The sequence below is a fragment of the Staurois parvus genome, unplaced genomic scaffold (genome assembly GCF_062004578.1).
Source record: "Staurois parvus isolate SC_StPar_1 unplaced genomic scaffold, SC_StPar_1.0 ptg000130l, whole genome shotgun sequence".
NCBI lineage: Eukaryota > Metazoa > Chordata > Amphibia > Anura > Ranidae > Staurois > Staurois parvus.
In genome coordinates, this window is record NW_028317926.1 from 3,725,707 (window position 1) to 3,745,377 (window position 19,671).

The 19,671-nt window shown below is 39.5% G+C and overlaps 1 protein-coding gene across 1 annotated transcript in view; it reads right to left on the reverse strand.

Annotated features, from left to right (window-relative positions):
* Positions 1–19,671, reverse strand: part of MYRIP (myosin VIIA and Rab interacting protein) — a 609,431-nt gene that overhangs the window by 241,311 nt on the left and 348,449 nt on the right.

Genomic DNA, 19,671 nt, shown 5'->3' on the forward strand with positions numbered 1-19,671 from the left:
CACTCCATCCCCCACAGCCATTTCCTCCTGTACCTCTACCCCCTCCCTCCTAGATTGTAAGCTCGAAAGAGTAGGGCCCTCTTACCCCTTGTGTGCTGTTTGATGTTACTGTACTGTTTCATGTATTGTCCCCCCTCTATTGTACAGCGCTGAGCAAACCCTTTGGCGCTATATAAACTCGATAAATAAAATAAATAAAAAATAAAATAAAATAAATGCTGCTACCAGACTCATCCACCTTACCAACCATTCCATATCTGCCAATCCCTCCTCGGGCTTCCCATTGCCCAACAAATAAAATTCAAAATATTAACAATCACATATAATGCCATTTATAACTCTGCCCCAAATTACATCACCAATCTTGTCTCCAAATATCACCCAGACTGTACTCTCCGCTTCTCCCACGACTTCTTGCTCTCTAGTTCCCTTGTCTCCTCCTCTCATGCTCATCTCCAGGATTTCTCCAAAGCCTCCCCCATCCTTTGGAACTCTCTACCTCAATCTATCAGACTATCGCCTATGGGCTCCCTTATTTGCAGGATTACCAAGTGCAAGTATAGAAAAAAAGGCTGAAAAACCAATAATAATGCAGATGTCATATCTTAGAACTGGTAAGCTGCAATATGTTACATTTTGCTTGTTTCTTTAGCCAATGATTTTAAGTTTTCTGGATATTATACCATTTCACGTTCAGCTGATTTTAACTAGGAGATTTCAAGGATCACTAAGTCCAGTCAAAACTTTTTTTTGTAGGGGGGGGATAGTTTTGGATACAGTAGAATAAAACTTTTTTTGTAAAGTGGAAAAGAATTAGAACAATATTTTTTCTAAGGTCTTTACAACTGTTTTCCCGCTGGGAGACTGACTGTTCCATAATGCTATAAAGCGCACAGGGATGTACATTTTAGCTATATAAGCTCATACTCCATTTTGTCAGACAAATCCGCAAGAATCAGATGAACACCCAGGGGATAAGAGCAAAGGGTTCTATTCTCCAATGACTCTGGAAACCCCAGAAAAGAAGCTGACAGTTATAGTATTGTGAGAGGTTCAAAGAGGGTGACGTTAAAGCGGAACTACACTGCATCTGAACACCATAAACCAAAAACGCTATTTAATTCATTTTTAATATTGAAAGCAAGCACATCCATCCATCATGTCTCAATGCTTTATTTTGTTGAAAAATCACTTTTAAAAACACCCTCTAGCATTTTGTAGCCATGGCCATCTTGTGTAATGGCAGATTATTCATGTAGCATTTGCTTCCTGGAAACCATAAGCCTTTAGCACAGGCATGCAGACAGGAGGGTGTGCTTAGCTGAGAATGTATCTCCTGAAGACTCCTAGGATGTATTACATCTTTTGCTTAGGCCAGTAACCAGGAAGCAACTGAAGAAATGTAAAAAAAAGTTTAAAACAAGAAAATATAATATACCTTCCTATTTATTTACTAATGCTAGCAGTATAAGGATTAAAAGTAGTCAATGTTGATTGAGAGAGTGAAAAACATCCCATAGCATTTCTGGCTGTGACCATCCTGAGTAAGGGCAGATAATTCATGTAGAATTCACTTTCTTTATACCTCTGTGGTTCAGGTCCTTGCATGCATACATGCAGGGGCGGCCTGACCATTTGGAAACTCAGGCACTGCCCGAGGGCCCGGGATCAGTAGGGGGCCCCATGAGATGCCCCTGGTACCTTTTTCATAGGCTTTTTTGAGTTTGGGCAAGGACACAGGGGCTCCATGATCCTCTATTGCCCGGGGGCCCCATGAGTTGTCAGTCCGCCCCTGCATACATGCCATAGCCAGTACCAAGGGGTCCCACTCTTCCTGTTAGAATAACATTTTGTTCTATTTTATGAAGAATACAAGAGGAAGAGTGGAACACTCCAGGTGGGAAGCAACATCAGAAACTCAAAGATGGTTGGGAACAGAGCTATAAAACTGATATGGGGTGATCACTTTTCAGTTATGCATTTATTCATGTAATTGTGGCAGTTGCCCTGCCACTATGTAAGTAGAGGTTATGACCCAGGATTCTTATCCAGGAAATTTGGGGGCCCCAGGTGGTTTTCTTAATTCAGAGGAAACTGTTTTTTTCCAGTTTCCTCATCAGTTGGTAAAACCCAGTTTAGGACCTGGAGTACAGAGGTTTCCAAGATATTTGAGAGGGATGAAATCTCCAGTCCTGGGTTCGTATTTTCTGAACAGCCAACGCACTGACTATACATATGTGTTCAGGACTTTTTGTAGAGACCCGATCATAGTGCTGGCCTCCACCCCAGCAGAAAGAGGAGGTTACTGCCAGGAGTCAGGAGGGTTCCACTTAGGAGAGACAGGTGGGGACCAGAGCAGCAAGGAGCTGCCAGTTGTATGAACCGAACCGGAGTGAAGACTATCTGTAGGAGGCAGAAAAAGGGCCTAAAGGGTAAGGCCTGAGCCGCAGCACTGCAGATGTAGGCTGCAAAGGCCAAGTGTGTATTTCTTTGGATGGAATATAAATGCTGAAAACCCCTGCAAGGGAAACTTGTTTGATCTCTAGAACCGTGTTGAACTTTCTTTTAATAAACATGGGCAAGAAAAGCCCTTAAAAAGTAGAATTCAGTGAATGGCTAAGCCCTAATGCACTACCACTTGTCCTCACAAATAAAATCAATTGCTGAGTTTGTTAAAAAATACAAGCATATTTGCCATTAAAATGTTGTAGCTACAGACAAGTAAATATACAACAGTTAAATTCTAAAGCTAAACTCCAAGCAAATATAAAATATATATAATAAATAAAAGACACAAATTATGTTGTTCTGTAATAATTAATACATTTTTTAAATGCAAGCAGGATAAGTACTTTAACTTGACCTTTTATCAGCCTCTTGCAGTCCCTGTACAGCAGGGCTCAGACTAGGAAACGAAAAAGCAGCACACAGAGGAGCTACTGTGCTAATAAGCAACATGCTAATCAAAGTAGAGAGTGGACTGAAAGGAAGATGAGATCACCAGTTTGCTGCTTCTCCTTTCACTGTCTAGTCATAGACTGAGGGAGGGAGAAGGCCTGTAAGTATTATTGAACTGCAGCACGAAAGAAAAATAAGGTCTCACATTTTGCCAGATATGGCTATGCTGTCAGATCTGGATAGAAAGAAATACTAATCCTTTGGCAGGTACAACTGCTCCCATTTACAGTATTACGTATTTCATCTGTGTATTTAGCTGGTGGGGGTGTTTTACTCAGTTTGCATTATTGGGCTGCCTCAATGTACAACATATCACGGTTGATTTACTAAAAGTGGAGAGTGCAAAATCTGGTGCAGGTCTGCATAGAAACCTTCAGCTTCCAGGTTTTTTTTTTTGTCATAGCTTAATTGAACAAGCTGAAGTTAGACGCTGATTAGCTACCATGCACAGCTGCACCAGATTTTGCACTCTCCAGTTTTAGTAAATCAACCCCATCATGTCACTGAAACTGTCTTTTTGACCCACAGTTTTAAGCAGGAGTCTCTCCTAAAGACAAGGATGTGTGTGCCCCATTTCGAGAAAAAGCTACGTGGGACCCCTGGCCAAGCTTTATGGTAAGCAGCAGCAAATCCAGGTTGCTTACATGTGTCTAGGTAGGAAAACCTTCTTGCAGAACACAATTCCGGCAATCTCCAATCAAAGACAGCCACACTGAACCCATACATGAAAATCTAAGAAGGTGCACAAATGTGTAGGACAACACCATTGTTTTCATAGATGGTTTGAACTAAAGTCCTATAGCATTTTAATTTTGCCTCTGGACAACATGCATATTAATGATGAAATACAATCAACTCTAAATGAAATGTTAAAACAGAATCAAATGTCATTTTATTATCCTTTTTTAAAACAAAATCCATAATTTTTAATTTAAATACTCAGCCTGACAAATTTGGCCAGTAGGCTTTAAAGGAAAAAAAAAATATAGGCAAAGTTACTGCATACTAGAAACCCTGATAAAGAATTGAATAACAAATAATAACTCTAAACGTCCAGCCTCTCGTGGACAATGAGGCAAGAGAGGATTAAATTTAATATGATATGATAAAGCAGTTCATATCTGGAAAGGATTGCTGACCTAACAACAGAAGATACATGGAGCAGTGAGTAAGCCATTCAGTCTGGGCTCTCACTGTGGTCACTCCCTGGGTGAGAAGATAATCCATCACTTCGTTTTTGATGCTGAAAATTCAAATACATTAATCCTTGAATGAATGATTTCCAATACATAAAAATAAGTACTTTTCAAAGATATGATGCAGAAATGCAGCCTGAAACTGATATAATACTTAACTTAGGCAAATCTCTCATTTGACATTTTCATGAAAGGTATCTACCAAAAGCATATTTCTGTTTGTGCAATTATTTCTCATGCTGATAGTTATGTAGTTTATGTCATGAAGGATAAACTATCACATAATTGATCTTATCGTGATATTACATTAGAAATATTAGTGTGCCCTTTCACAAATATGATAATTTTCTAGTTCTACTGGACTCTACTTTGAGGCAGTGAGGTTGTTCTACCAAAGGCAACTAACTATACAAATGTTGATTCTCTCCATTAAAAGACAAAAGTTATTCCACTCTATGCTCATTCAGAAAGATCGGTCCAACAACTAATACTTGGCACTGTTACCTAATGTCAGTGGGTACCTTGTAAGACTTAATTCTCTTGGAAATGTTATAAATGGATTTAATGCACTATTTTAAAATGTGCTCACCATGGCTCACTGTATACAGTTTTCTTACCCCAATTTTTTTTTTTTCTAGCTTTAGAAAAGTTTCTTACCTGAAGTTCTTGCAAGTAACAGCTCTTCTTGATTTAGGCTAACAGCACTAAGCCACTGCCTTGCTATTAACAGCAGTGTCAGCCTGTTGTGCGTCTTTCAGTTGGCTGTTGGATTGCACATCATAAGGTCTATCATATAGATCATATTGGGCTGCTAAATGCAAGTGAATGCCTTAGTTTTGTCCAGGGGCGAACTGACAACTCATGGGGCCCCCGGGCAATAGGGGATCATGGGGCCGCTGTGTCCTTGCCCAAACTAAAAAAAAGCCTATGAAAAAGGTACCAGGGGCATCTCATGGGGCCCCCTACTGACCCCGGGCCCTCGGGCAGTGCCCGAGTTTCCAAATGGTCAGTCCGCCCCTGGTTTTGTCAACCTGTAACAGATGTACTGTTACTGGCAGAATCTGCAGGTTCTAAACTTTGCAACTAATTCTCAGAAAAAAAAATATTTAAAACAGCATTATACAGAGAAACATGAGGTTAAACTGAAAAATAGATTTAGAGTTTACATACACTTTAACTAGTTTTCAGAATTAAAGTGGTTGCAAAAGCAGAAAGTTTTTTTTTCACCTACATGCATTCTGTGGCCGAAAGTAAAAAACCTTCAGAGTGGAGCCCTCCACCCAAGCACCGCCTCTATACTCACCTGAGCTCGATCTCAATCCAGCACTCTGCACAAGAGCTGAGGCTCTCCCACTTCTCAGTGGCTTAGAGACAGAAGTAGGAGCTATTGGCTGAGGAGGGAGCAAGGGGACAGGGCCAAGCCACGCTCTGTGTGTATTCTAGACACACAGAGGCAGCTCAGTGGGAGCCCACACAAGTGGCCCCATAGCAAGCATTTTGCTATGATGGGCACTCGTCAGGGGGAAGGGGCTAGGAGCTGCTGCGGGGGACCCAAGAATAGGAGGATCGAGGTTGCTCTGTGCAAAACCATTATGAATAGCAGGTAAGTATGACATGTTTGTTATTAAAAATAAATAAATAAATGTTTATAATCACTTTAAGGTGAGGACTAGGATGAGTGAATCTGCTCGAGTTCCTATTTGCAATTTGGTGAACCCTCCCACTGAATCCATGGGAAGAAAAGGGCAGGGAAGGGGGAGACTTTTTTAAAATTCTGGTTATATTAATAGCTGGTAGGCAAGGTATTGTCAAAAAGAAATGCATGGACATGAGGGACATATACTAATGTACATGTACAGTATGGTACATTTTTTTTAATACTGTACAGTGGAGAGAGAGTTCTTTACAAGCAGGCTCCAGGGCAATATTGAAAATACACAAATCCTTTGAATCACATGCTTGGGGGTGCCTTAAAGCTATATGTGATGAACAGTACAATTTTTTATAGACAGTCTCAGTGGTAGCCAGGGGCGGACTGACAACTCATGGGGCCCCCGGGCAATAGGGGATCATGGGGCCCCTGTTTCCTTGCCCAAACTCAAAAAAGCCTATGAAAAAGGTACCAGGGGCATCTCATGGGGCCCTCTACTGACCCCGGGCCCCCGGGCAGTGCCCAAGTTTCCAAATGGTCAGTCCGCCCCTGGTGGTAGCATAGTCTGGCAGTACTTACTTGTTTGTGGATTAAATTTTTTTCTTTTAAAATTAGCTTGGCTAACATATGTACTGCAGTAAAAGGTGTTTTAGCAGAAACGCATGCTTTTTCATTGAGTGGTACAAGGCCCATTTTGATAAAAACTGGCCAGCAGTTTACTGAGGCTGTCCCTATTCTTGCTGATGCAAAACTGTCCTGCCGCTGGCCAATTTGTATCAAATTCTCATTAAGTATAAAAAGACCACAAACGACTCAGCAGTATAAAATTGGCCAGCAGCAGGTGAAATTTATAGGGTTACACAAGGCCAAAAAAGTACTAAAGACAAATAGCACAGGCAGGGGTTATTTCACAAGAATCGGCTCCATGCACACTGGGCATTTTGATAACGTTGGCAACGTTAGCTGTGTAAAGTCGTGTTAAAAACATGAGGTTTTCAGCTTTTTAAATCATTTTTGCATTAGCGTTTAGCTGCATTTTGCCGCGTTTGTGTTTTTAGTGTTTTTTTCCAAAAAAAAATTTTTTTTTGGTAAATAAAATCCAAAAACGCTGGTTTGCGGCATTTTACTACATTTTGCCACGTTTTGTCGCATTAGAGCATTTTTACAGCTAAAACACTCCTAGAAACCCACTAGTCCTGGGTTTTTTTCCAGCCAAAAAACGTCCCTCCCAAAAAACGTTGATTACAGTCTATGTGTGCATGGACACATAGGATAACATGCTGGTGGGTTTATTAGCTGTAGAAAAAACCGTCAAAAGCCTGAGATGTACTAGAGACACAGAACACAAGCAGGCAGGGGCGGACTGACAACTCATGGGGCCCCCGGGCAATAGGGGACCATGGGGCCCCTGTGTCCTCACCCACACTCAAAAAAGCCTATGAAAAAGGTACCAGGGGCATCCCATGGAGCCCTCTACTGACCCAGGGCCCTCGGGCAGTGCCCGAGTTCCCAAATGGTCAGTCCGCCCCTGCAAGCAGGTATTTATTTTGAAGCATTGAGGGATTATAAATGATAACACAGTTTTTTATTTTGACCTTAGTGATAGGGACTCTTCAGAGAGAACCACAGTTTTGAACAAGCCCTTATACTGTGTGTTAATGAGTAGTGATGTATTAGAACCGGAAAAGAGAGCACAGAATTTTAATTACAGTCCGCAAACATCAATCAGAATTCTGTAATTTTTCCTCAAGCATCCATGTACACTGGGCTTAAAAAACAGCAGAAAAAAATGCTCACATAGAACGTTTTGTACAGCGCTTAGGAGCATTTAGCTTTTTTTCTGCCAGAAAACTCCTCTAAAAAATGCAATCCAGAAGGGCTTTTTCTGTCTCTAAATGCTGAGCTTAAAATATACCTCTAAACATGCTAATATGTATGGATACATAGGATAACATTGAGCTGCTTCTACAGGCAAAATACAAAACTCCTGTAGAAGGAGGCATTTTTTTAACTACTTCAAGTCCGGAAACTTTTACCTCTTTCCTGTCCAGGTCAATTTTCAGCTTTAGCGCTATCACACTTTGAATGACAATTGTGCGGTCATGCAACACTGTACCCATATAAATTTTTTAGCATTTTTTTGAGACAGATAAAACTTTATTTTGGTGGTATTTATTCACCACTGGGATTTTTATTTTTTTTGCTATATAAATGAAAAAGTCCAAAATATTTGCTTTTCTTCTAAAATTTTGCAAATAAATAATCTTTCTTCATAAATCTTGGCCAGAATTTATTCAGTTATCTTTTTAGTAAAAAAAAATAACCCAAATTAGTTTATAACCAAAAATTATTTTTCAAACATTTTTTTACATTTTTATTTTATTTTTTTATATTATTATTTATGTTTTTTTGTTTTGTTTTTTTTATTATACTGTCACCCTAGCAGTACAGTGTCACCATAGTCACCATACTTGTGGGGGGTGATAAAGATTTTTTTTTTTTTTACACTGTTTGCTTTTACACCCATAAAGGCTGTAAAAGCAATCATTTCTCCTTCTCTCTGACTTCATTCCTGCAGTCATTGATAAATACTGTGAGAGCTGTGATTTGTCACAGCTTGTCACATGGTACAAGACTGTTGTGAAAAGCCTTATACCATGTTATCTCTGTGATCATTCACAAATTTCACAAGTAGTAAGCAATGATGTCAGGAAGTGACATCTTGCTTACTACTATTCATGTGATCACTGATTGGCCAATCAGCTGTTGGCTGTGGTTCATACCATTTGTATTATGTTATCTGCAGTTTCCTTTACCTTCTAACAATCTGCTTTTTTTACAGTTAAAAATAAATGATAGGTTTTAGGAAGCTAAGAAATCCATATGTCACCAGCAGAAAACAACTTGTCAACATTCAAATTAATCTGGTAAATGGAAACAGATGGTCTGAGAAATTAATGAACCAAGTTTATTGGCATTCAAAAGAGCAGGTGATAATTATCATAAGGAGAAAAAATAAAGACAGATAAACAAACAGTGAATAAGTTAAAAGAAAAATAGTCTTTCCCATTGCACATTATACCATTGGCCATGTATACGTAGATCGTTCATCAGTCAACATAAAACAAGAGATCTACCCAACAATGTAAAAACAGCTGCACTGCATGCAATCTACAAGTTTTTCCCCTACTTGAAATAAATATATATAGGTGTGGTGCTCAAGAAAAATACAAAGATAAACTAGAGCTACATGATAATTCATCAATAAATAAACTCAATATAGAATCAGTAGTCCTCAGGGGCGGACTGACCATTTGGAAACTCGGGCACTGCCTGAGGGCCCCTGGGTCAGTAGGGGGCCCCATGAGATGCCCCAGGTACCTTTTTCATAGGCATTTTTGAGTTTGGGCAAGGACACAGGGGCCCCATGAACCCCTATTGCCCGGGGGCCCCATGAGGTGTCAATCCACCCCTGGTAGTCCTCCATGTAGACCTAGATATTATTTGCTTTATTGACACCAGTTAATTCTCTTCTGATCCAACCCAGGTTTTATATATGTTATTTTTTAGACCTTTTTCATATTTTTTTTTTGCTTTTGTATGTTTATGTTATGGATTTAGGTCACTGGCTAATTATTGTGATTTTCTCCATTTATGTGACATTTATTGATTTTACACTAGTACCTTGAGTGGAACTGTTTTTGATATCTAGATATTTTTTTATTCTTTCATTCAGGAGGTAGAACTGCTTTATGTACTGGTTTATTTATGTTGACTCTATTGCCTTGTAGGAGTATTCAGCAATACATATTCTGGTTGTTTTGTTCTGACACTGCAAAATTATTTTTTCGTGATGATTTCTATATTGCCTATTTTTTCAATTAATTTTATCTTATGCTGCCAGTGTTGATATACTGCCACCTTAATTTCGTTGGTGACCCACTAAAATATGGCCGCTTTAACTCAAGTATGTTTTGGGCTGCCACCGACAGCCATAAGGATATTGGGAATAAAGAAAAAATATTCCTGCGCCAATACAAATTGAATGAATCACCCTTCTAAATTGCTGCTGTACAAAAATGTGAATACACAAACAGTGATATATATAAATAAACAGCGCAAAATAGATATTAATAAATCACAAAATATCAAAATCCCATATCACTTAGTGCATATTTGTATCAAAGGAATCTTCAAATAAAAAACTCCATAAAGTCCCTTGTGGTGAAAAATAAAGACCTCCAAATGAACTTTCTAGCCTTCCACCTTTCACCCGTGCACACCAACATCAAATGCACTCACCAGATTTTGGTGAATGTAAAGCCTTTAGGAATTTTATAGGGAATCCCAAGCCCTCTTTTCATCCGCTCAATGTTAGCCTCCCCAAGATCAGATTCTCTTTCAGGTCCTCACCGTGGCCTCCTTGCTTGCTCCACCATGTTGTCAAAGAAGAAAGCTTACATAGTGTAATATTGCCAAGATCAATCCTATACCATAATGAACAGACTCCAGGCCACTCACATTTCAATAGCTCATAAAAGGCACATTTAGTCTTTAGTCAAGTCTTGAGAACGCCCGATGGGAGGGGCGAAACGCGTTGACGTCACTTCCGGTGAGTGGAGCGCACGCTGAGTAATGCGTTCCAGCGGCCATTTTGCAGGATTTAGGCTGGTTCTTTGCTGTGTCTCTGCCTCATCTGACTGCATTGATGTGGGAACCCTGGAGCATGTGCTGACTGTGATCATCAGGCTGTTTTGGGCCTAATAAATGTGCCTTTTATGAGCTATTGAAATGTGAGTGGCCTGGAGTCTGTTCATTTTGGTATAGGATTGATCTTGGCAATATTACACTATGTAAGCTTTCTTCTTTGGCAACATGGTGGAGCAAGCGAGGAGGCCACGGTGAGGACCTGAAAGAGGATCTGATCTTGGGGAGGCTAACATTGAGCGGATGAAAAGAGGGCTTGGGATTCCCTATAAAATTCCTAAAGGCTTTACATGCACCAAAATCTGGTGAGTGCATTTGATGTTGGTGTGCACGGGTGAAAGGTGGAAGGCTAGAAATTTCATTTGGAGGTCTTTATTTTTCACCACAAGGGACTTTATGGAGTTTTTTATTTGAAGATTCCTTTGATACAAATATGCATTAAGTGATATTGGATTTTGATATTTTGTGATTTATTAATATCTATTTTGCGCTGTTTATTTATATATAAGGATATTGGGGTCTATTACAAAATGACTGCTGGACTTCAAAAGATGGCAGATAGACATAGTGAACATAGTGGGCATATACATGGACACTGAATATGTCTACAGGAAAATGGCTGCCAGATATCGGCAAGATGACAGATGGATATAGCTCTATTCATTAGTACTGGCAATTGTATATATATTTGGCATGTTAAAATCTTCTGATTCTTGATGATGTGCTAGGGCACAAAGTGTGTTGGGCGGAGTTAGGGTGCTGACATCATGCCGCTACATGAAGATGAACATGAAGCCTAGCTGGACTCTCCTGAAGCATACCAGGACACCTGCTTTCAAGTGTTACTAAATCCAGGACCCTGCATTTTCTCCCAACTTGGTCTCCCACAGTACACACTACATGGAAATGCAATTATATTAGTAAATATTTTTTGTAATTATAGACTGCTAAATACCTTTTCTCGTCAGCAGTGTATAGAAGTCTTGACTTCTATCAGTGTTCAGCAGAGTAATAGTTAAAGCTTGTAGGAGGAGTTCTTTCTGCTCTAGAAGGATGCAGAACCCTTGACCTTTGTCTGGACAGTGATGATTGGCCCTATGCTGATCACATGCACTCTCCTAAGAAAAAAAAATCTAGCAATGCACACCAAACTGAGCATGTGCAGAGTGTCTCCACACAATATGGCTTATCAGGAGATAAGAGGGGGACACTGGAAGAAGGTGAGGATCAGAGAAATCAAGATCAAACAGCATTTTTACTTAATGTAGAGGATTAACTCCATAGGTTCTACAGTGAGTATATCAAGCATGCTTTACTGCATATTCAGACTGATTTTACTGTTGTGGGTTTAGTAACATGTTAATAAAAGAAAAAACTAAAACATTGTCCTTCATTGTAGTTCTATCATAAATCACATCATCCAGCAATGTAGGCACACTTCAATCACAATGAACAATGCCCACTAGAAAAAGAATATTTTTGGGTGATGTCATTGATTGCTAAGGACACAATGGGTGGTAGTACCCGCTGTTTCCTTAACAACCAGTTGCAAGGGAAGTCATCATATTTGGTGGAAAAAACTCTACTTTAAATGATGTCAGCCAAAATGTGCTAAAAGTTCAGAATTCAGACAAACACCTGAACCTGGATTCAGACCAAACCAGATGCTCATCCCTATTCTATTGACTCATCTCACCTGTAATACCCTGTAACACTTTTGACTGCTGTTCTACATGTAGTTTACTGGAAATTTGAACAAGATGGTCTGGATTATTTCTTTTTTTGGAATGTTCACCTGGTTACATTGATTCAGTAAATATGAATTTAAAAGAATTTTGAATCATTTCAGAGTAGTCTCAAACGTAAGTAAAAAACAAGCTGCATTTGCCTATTAACACAAACCCAGTTTCCGCTGACAAATTCCTTAAAGTATAGGTAAGTTTTTGATCTAGTTATTATTTTAGGTTTCCCGCAGACACACCTCAGAATTTTTGTACTATAATATATTTATATAAAACACAGCTTGGGAGACTTTCAGCTCCATACAAATTACTGTAGATATTCACATGTAGGATAGCGCATTCATTTCAATTGGCTGCCTTACACATGACAAGTACAGCAAATAAGTTGATGTATTTTTTTGAGCTTCAAGTTTATATGTTTTGCCGCATTTGCCGTTCGTTTAGTCACACGAAATTTGTGCTTCTTGCTTGGTGTATTTGGGGTGCCATTAATAACGACATGACATACATTTTTTGTGCATTCGATTAACACAGGTATGAATGTATATATGATCTGCCTGATGCCACACAGTTGCCTTAAAGCCTTCCCAGTCTTATATCACATCCCCTGTGTAAAGCAAAAATACTCCTTGTAGTTAAGATATATTACATTGCTGAAATTTTTCTTTAAATGTAAAATTCCTCTGAAAGAGATTTTTTTTTTTACACAATCTATCTTAGATGAACATCAACAGAAAAATTGATCAGTAGAGCTGGACATTTTTCAACCAGTTTCTATACAGCCAGTTTCTAACAATAACATGAACCATGAAGAAAGAGCAACAATTTGCAGGAACCTATAACAACCAATCAGATTTCAGCATTCAGTAGTTTCATGTACTCAGAAAATAAAAGATTATTTTTTTTATCAGAAATCAGGAGACACTGTTTAATGTTTACCCAAAGCAGTGCATAGGAACGTCCTGTTGTTTCTAAGAAACTTTCAATCTATTGTATTACAGTTGCAAGAAAAAGTATGTGAACCCCTTGGGATTACGAGGAGTTTTGCATGAATTGGGCATAAAATGTGCTCTGAACGTCATTTAAGTCACAACAATAGAAGAACACAGTCTGCTGAACATAATACTACACAAACATTAGATGTTGCCATGGTTTAATTGCACATAACATGAAAACATTCACAGTGCAGGGAGGAAAACGTATGTGAACCTTTGGACTTAATAACTGGTTGACCCTCCTTTGGCAGCAATAACCTCAACCAAACGTTTCCTGTAGTTGCAGATCAGACATGCACAACGATCTGGAGTAATTTTGGACCACTCCTCTTCACAAAACTGTTTCAGTGTAGCAATATTCTTGGGATGTCTGGTGTGAATCGCTCTCTTAAGGTCATGCCACAGCATTTCAATCGGGTTGAGGTCAGGACTCTGACTGGGCCACTCCAGAAGGCATATTCTGTGCTGTTGCAGCCATTGTTTTGTTGAATTACTTGTATGCTTTGGGTCATTGTCCTGTTGCATCACCCATCCTCTGCAGAGCTTCAGTTGGCGGACAGATGGTTGTACATTTTCCTGTAAAATGTCTTGATAAACTCTGGAATTCATTTTCCCATCAATGACAACAATCCGTCCAGGCCCTGAGGCAGCAAAGCAGCCCCAAACCATGATGCTCCCTCCACCAGGTTTTACAGTGGGGATGAGGTTTTGATGTTGGTGTGCTGTGCCTTTTTTTCTCCACACATAGTGTTGTGTGTTCTTCCCAAACAACTCAATCTTGGTTTCATCTGTCCACAGTATATTTTGCCAGTAGTGCTGTGGAACATCCAGGTGCTCTTTTGCAAACTTCAAACGTGCTGCAATATTCGTTTTGGACAGCAATGGCTTCCTCCGTGGTGTTCTCCCATGTACTCCATTCTTGTTTAATGTTTTCCTTATTGTAGATGTGTCAACAAAAATGTTAGCATGTGCAGGAGATTTCTGTAGGTCTTTAGCTGACACACTGGGATTCCTCTTTACCTCATGCAGCATTCTGCGCTGTGCTCTTGCAGTCATTTTTACAGGACGACCACTCCTAGGGAGAGTAGCAACAGTGCTAAACTTTCTCAATTTGTAGACAGTCTGTCTTACCATGGACACATGAACATCAAGGCTTTTGGAGATACTTTTGTAACCCTTTCCAGCTTCATGCAAGTCAACAATTCTTGATCGTAGGTCTTCTGAGAGCTCTTTTCTGTGAGGCATGGTTCACATCAGACAGTGCTTCTTGAAACCAGTAAACCCAAAACAGGTGTGTGTTTTTTAAGGGCAGGACAGCTGTCAGCAACACATCCAATATCATCACACTGATTGGAGTCAAGGTTGGCTCACTCCTGGCTCCAATTAGCTCTGGGAGAAGTCATTAAGCTAGGGCCTCACATACTTTTTCCTCCCTGCACTGTGAATGTTTACATGTTATGTGCAATTAAACCATGGCAACATCTAATGTTTGTGTAGTATTATGTTCAGCAGACTGTGTTCTTCTATTGTTGTGACTTAGATGACGTTCAGAGCACATTTTATGCCCAATTCAAGCAAAACTCCACGTAATCCCAAGGGGTTCACATACTTTTTCTTGCAACTGTATATATGGGACCACATATACTATATATATATATATACATATATATATATGTATATATATATATATATATATATATATATATATACATATATATACACACACACACAACAATATACAGCCAATAGACAAAAATAGTATTTATACTCTAAATTCAAAAATTCATAGAAACATACAAAAATCTGTATTAAATGTAGAAACAAAATGACTTAACTTAACGTAGGACTAACACATTCATGAAAAAAACAATGAAAGCAATGAAAAACAAGATTATAAATTGGTTATGTAGTGATCATTATATACAAATGGATCTTCCACCCTAGCTATGTATCAGAGACCAATGACTCAAGTATTTTAGAAAATAATATTTTCACACAAAATTCAAAGTTTTGAACTGGGTGGGCTTATTGCGTCACAGTAGTTGGCTCATATAGGAGAAGCTGAATACCTCTTCCAGGTTAAACAATACATATCATGAAACTAGATACAAACTTTGTCCCTCATAGGGACAAGAATATTACCAAGAATAGTAAAGTGTCCCTATTCAACATGTATGAGCTTGCACAATAATACAATTTTTGTAAAGTATCTAGTATTTAGACATGACCCTTCAAAATTCTCACTAGACATAATGCTGTGCAAAGATAATGTTATAGGGAACACAGGTCCTCGAGCCAACAATGTAGCTTGTCCAGATGATCAAATTATTCAAAATAGTATAGATTATTCATTGGAGAGTGTTGAATAGCTCATAGGTAATTAGCAGTGCATACTCTTATTGGATATATGCATAAATCCTCAGGCTGCTAATATAATACACATACACAAAATAGAGCCACTCAAAGATTGTTCAACATTCATAAAACCATATCAGATAGTAGTAAAAAGTACATGGACCTATGTCATTGAGGAAGTAATGCATTATTCTGACATATAAAGGTCACCCAGCCACAGCTAAATTCATTTACATGGTGTATGGAATGGCCTTAGAACTGATCTACAGACCAGAGAGCAATTCATGCAAGACCACCATAGGTCAGTGCTCCCTATTTAGAATATGTAGATGTCACAGGCATGAAATGTTCATACATATTCTCAGATCAAGCATTAAAAATCATATGCAAGTCAAATATCTGAAAAAGATCATACATTAGAAGTCATAGCTCATACATCATTAGGTAATCACTGAACAGTATGTTGTTTCCCGGGCACTTGGGTTTGGCACATCACAAATAGGCAGATTGTTGGGTGTTGCTGTGGAGGACCCAGCTGCCATGATACACAATTGGTACCAATGGCAAAGTTGGAGGAAAATAGAGCATCCGCAAACATGATTTCAGGAACCTATGAGCTATATTAAAAAAAGGGGCCTTCAATGCAGTATTCTCAGGAATACTGCCTGTACCTTGAACCAGGCGTGTATTTACCACAAGGCATTTGCCTAGGGTGGTATTTTATCAGGGGGGTAGCACCACTCCCCGGAAGAAGGGACAGAAGAAGGGACACACACGGCATGGGGACCAGGTGGGATCCAAAAGAGGCTGCGGGCTCATTGACGTTGTACACAGAGCCTGACTCTCCCCAGGAGATGTCTGGAGCTATGAAGGTGTCTTTCTCTCTCTTTCTTGGGGGGGGGCAGTGGTTGGAGGTGGCCGGTGTATAGAGGGTGGTGGTAGAGGAAGGCTTTCCTGGATGGGGGGGGTTTGGTTGCTGTCAGGCTCTCTCCATGTGTGTGTGGGAGGGGGATTTTTTTGTTGCCTAGGGTGGCACAAAACCTAAATACACACTACTGCCTTGTACCATACCATAGATGCAGCAGGATCGGGAACTTAAGAAGTGGCTGATGAACTGGTGAAGGAAGGAGGGTTTTGGGTTCCTGGAGAACTGAGCTTTGAGTTTTTAGTACTGGCTATATAGCAGAGACAGCCTGCACCTAAATGAAGAGGGAACAGCTCTGTTTGGGGTGAAGATGACCAAAATCTTAGAGGAACTTTTAAACTAGTTGGTGTGGGAGAGGGGATCAGAGAAAGCTATTCCAGGCAGTGAGTGAGAATTGTAGGTTGCTACTGTGATCAGTGCTGGTAGAATAGCTAGAGTGCCTAAGATCAATGTACGCCGTAGGCTGACAGAATCCTATTGCAGCCTCAATACACACAAGGAGAAAATTAGATGCACCTGCCTGTACAAAACTAAAAGGCATGTTCACAAATGTTAGGACTTTGGTAAATAAAATGTAAGAACTGAAACTACTGATACATGGGGAGGATTTAGACATAGAAAGCTCTCATGACTGGTTTGTGACTGTCCAGGGGAACTTCCTTTATCAAAGGGACAGGGTAGGTAGACGAGGGTGTGGGGCTGCATGTATGTCAAGAGTATGACATGAAAGATGACATTACTAATGGGGCAAGGGAAGAGGTGATTTCCTTGTGGCTGGAGATTCAAGAAGAAAAACAAATGGGAAATTAACAGTGGGTGTATGTTACAGGCCCCTGACCTGAAATATGAAGAGGAGACCAATCTCCTCTCACAGGTAGAAATGGTGGTGAAGCAGGGTAAGTTATTATCATGTGGGATTGCAATTATCCAGATATTGATTGAGCATTGAATGTTTTGCAGGACAATTTCATGTGTAATTTAGTGGATGCCCCAACAAGAAAGAAGGTTGGCCTATTAATTATAAACAACACAGAACTGATTGCAGATGTAGAAGTGAGGGAAACAACAATCACAGGGTAATTACAGTATGTTCACCATAAATCATAGGTAAAGGAGACATTGGTGCAGGAAAAGAACACTAAATTTCAAGAGAGCCAACTTTACTAAATTGAGCTCCATACTTTACAACATTAAATGGAGAAATACCCTAGAAACAAAAAAGAAAAGTGGGAGTGCTTTAGGGACATTAATTAATAGCATCAGCCAGTGTATTCTAATGGGCTACACATATAAAAGAACTAAAGTTCAACCTGGGTGGCTAAATTCGATCATAAAAAGGAAAATTAAACATGAAAAAAACTATCCCTTAAAAATATAAGGCTGAGGGACCATTGTCAGCATTCCAGCACTGTAAAGAATGCAATAAGAAATGTAAGAGTGTGATCAGGGCAGTGAAAATAGACTAAATAGTGGAGGTGAGTAAAAAGAATCACAAACCTTTTAAAAATATATTAATAGTAAAAAGGGAAAGCCAGAGCATATTGGCCCCATAAAGTATAGTCAGGGAATTTAGCTACAAGTGACAGGGAGAAGGTAACTGTGTTAAATACATTCCTCTTCTTGGTTTTTATAAAGGAAAAAGAGGGGTATAATACACAAGCTGGTATTGTTAGCAACAAAGCATGGAATGTTCCCTTGTGGCTAAGAGAACCCAGTGTCCAACAAAGACTTGAAAAACCTAATGTGTATAAATCACCATGACCAGATGGCTTATACCCAAGAGTCCAGAAACAACTTTGGCAAGTTATAGTTTACGCTAAGTTCACATTGAAGTGGCTCTGCGAGCAGCTTTTAGGGCATGTACAGCAGCCCATTCATTTGAATGGGCTGCTGTGCCTCCTGAAATGCAGGGAAAAGGTCCTGCAACATTTCTGGAATCTCAGCCTGCATGGAAACTGCATGTGCAGTGTGGTTCCCAGTGTAACAGCAATTTTCAGTGTGTGTAGTGTGCCATCAAGATTAATGGCACCCGCACACATCTTCATTTTTCTGTGCGGGTAAATGTGGCTGGTCTAATCACCCACACAGATGTGAACCCAGCCTTATTCCTAATCTTTAATCTCTGGCAGAAAGCTAACATGGTATCAATACTCAAAAAAGGGCCGACATACATGCCTGGAAACTACATGCTAGTCTGCCTAATATCAATAGCATGTAAACTAGTGGAGGGAATGATAAGCTACTATATCCAAGAATTTACTGATGCAAATAGTATCATTAGTAGTAACCAGCATGGATTTATGAAGGTTCATTCTTGCCAGACCAACCGTTTAATAGAGGTAAGCTGTAAATTGAATAGAGGAAGGCCTGTAGACATGGGGTATCTGGACTTCGCCAAAGCATTTGATACAGTACCCTAGAACACTTAATTTACAAATAGGTGGTCTGTTGGCATTGACCTGAATAGAAAAACTGGTTACGGGAGGGCATCCAAAAGGTGGTGATAAACAGTGTATCTTTTGAATGCTCTGGAGCTGTTAGCAGGGTGCCCCAGGGCTCTGTCCTGGGACCAATTTTGTTTAACTTGTAGATAAGTGACATAAAGGTTGGAATAAATAGTTCAATCCCTGTGTTTGCTGACAACAGAATATATCAACTTTATAGGAATACCTCGATAAAATAAAAGAGTGCATGGGAAATTGAGGATGGAAAAGGATCTGGGGGTCCTGGTAAATCATAGGCTCAGCAACAGAATGCAATGCCAAGCTGCAGACTATTAGCATGCATTAAAAATGGTATTTGCTTAAAAAATAAAACTATAATACTATCTTTTTACAAAATTGGTTTGGCCACATCTTGCGTATGCTATCCATTTCTAGTCTCCAGTCCTTAGGAAGGTTGTGTTGGAACTGGAGAGAGTCCAGGGAAGGACAAGAACACTAATAGGGGGAGTGGAGGACCTCAATTATGAGAAACCACTACAAACATTAAACTTATTTTCCCTGGAGAAGAGGGGATACGATAGCAATATACAAATATCTAAATGATTATTCTAGCACAGGGAGAAAACTATTCAGTCTCAGGTCATTTAAGACATGTGGCCACTCAATGAAGTTGGATGAGAAGCAGTTTAAACTTACAC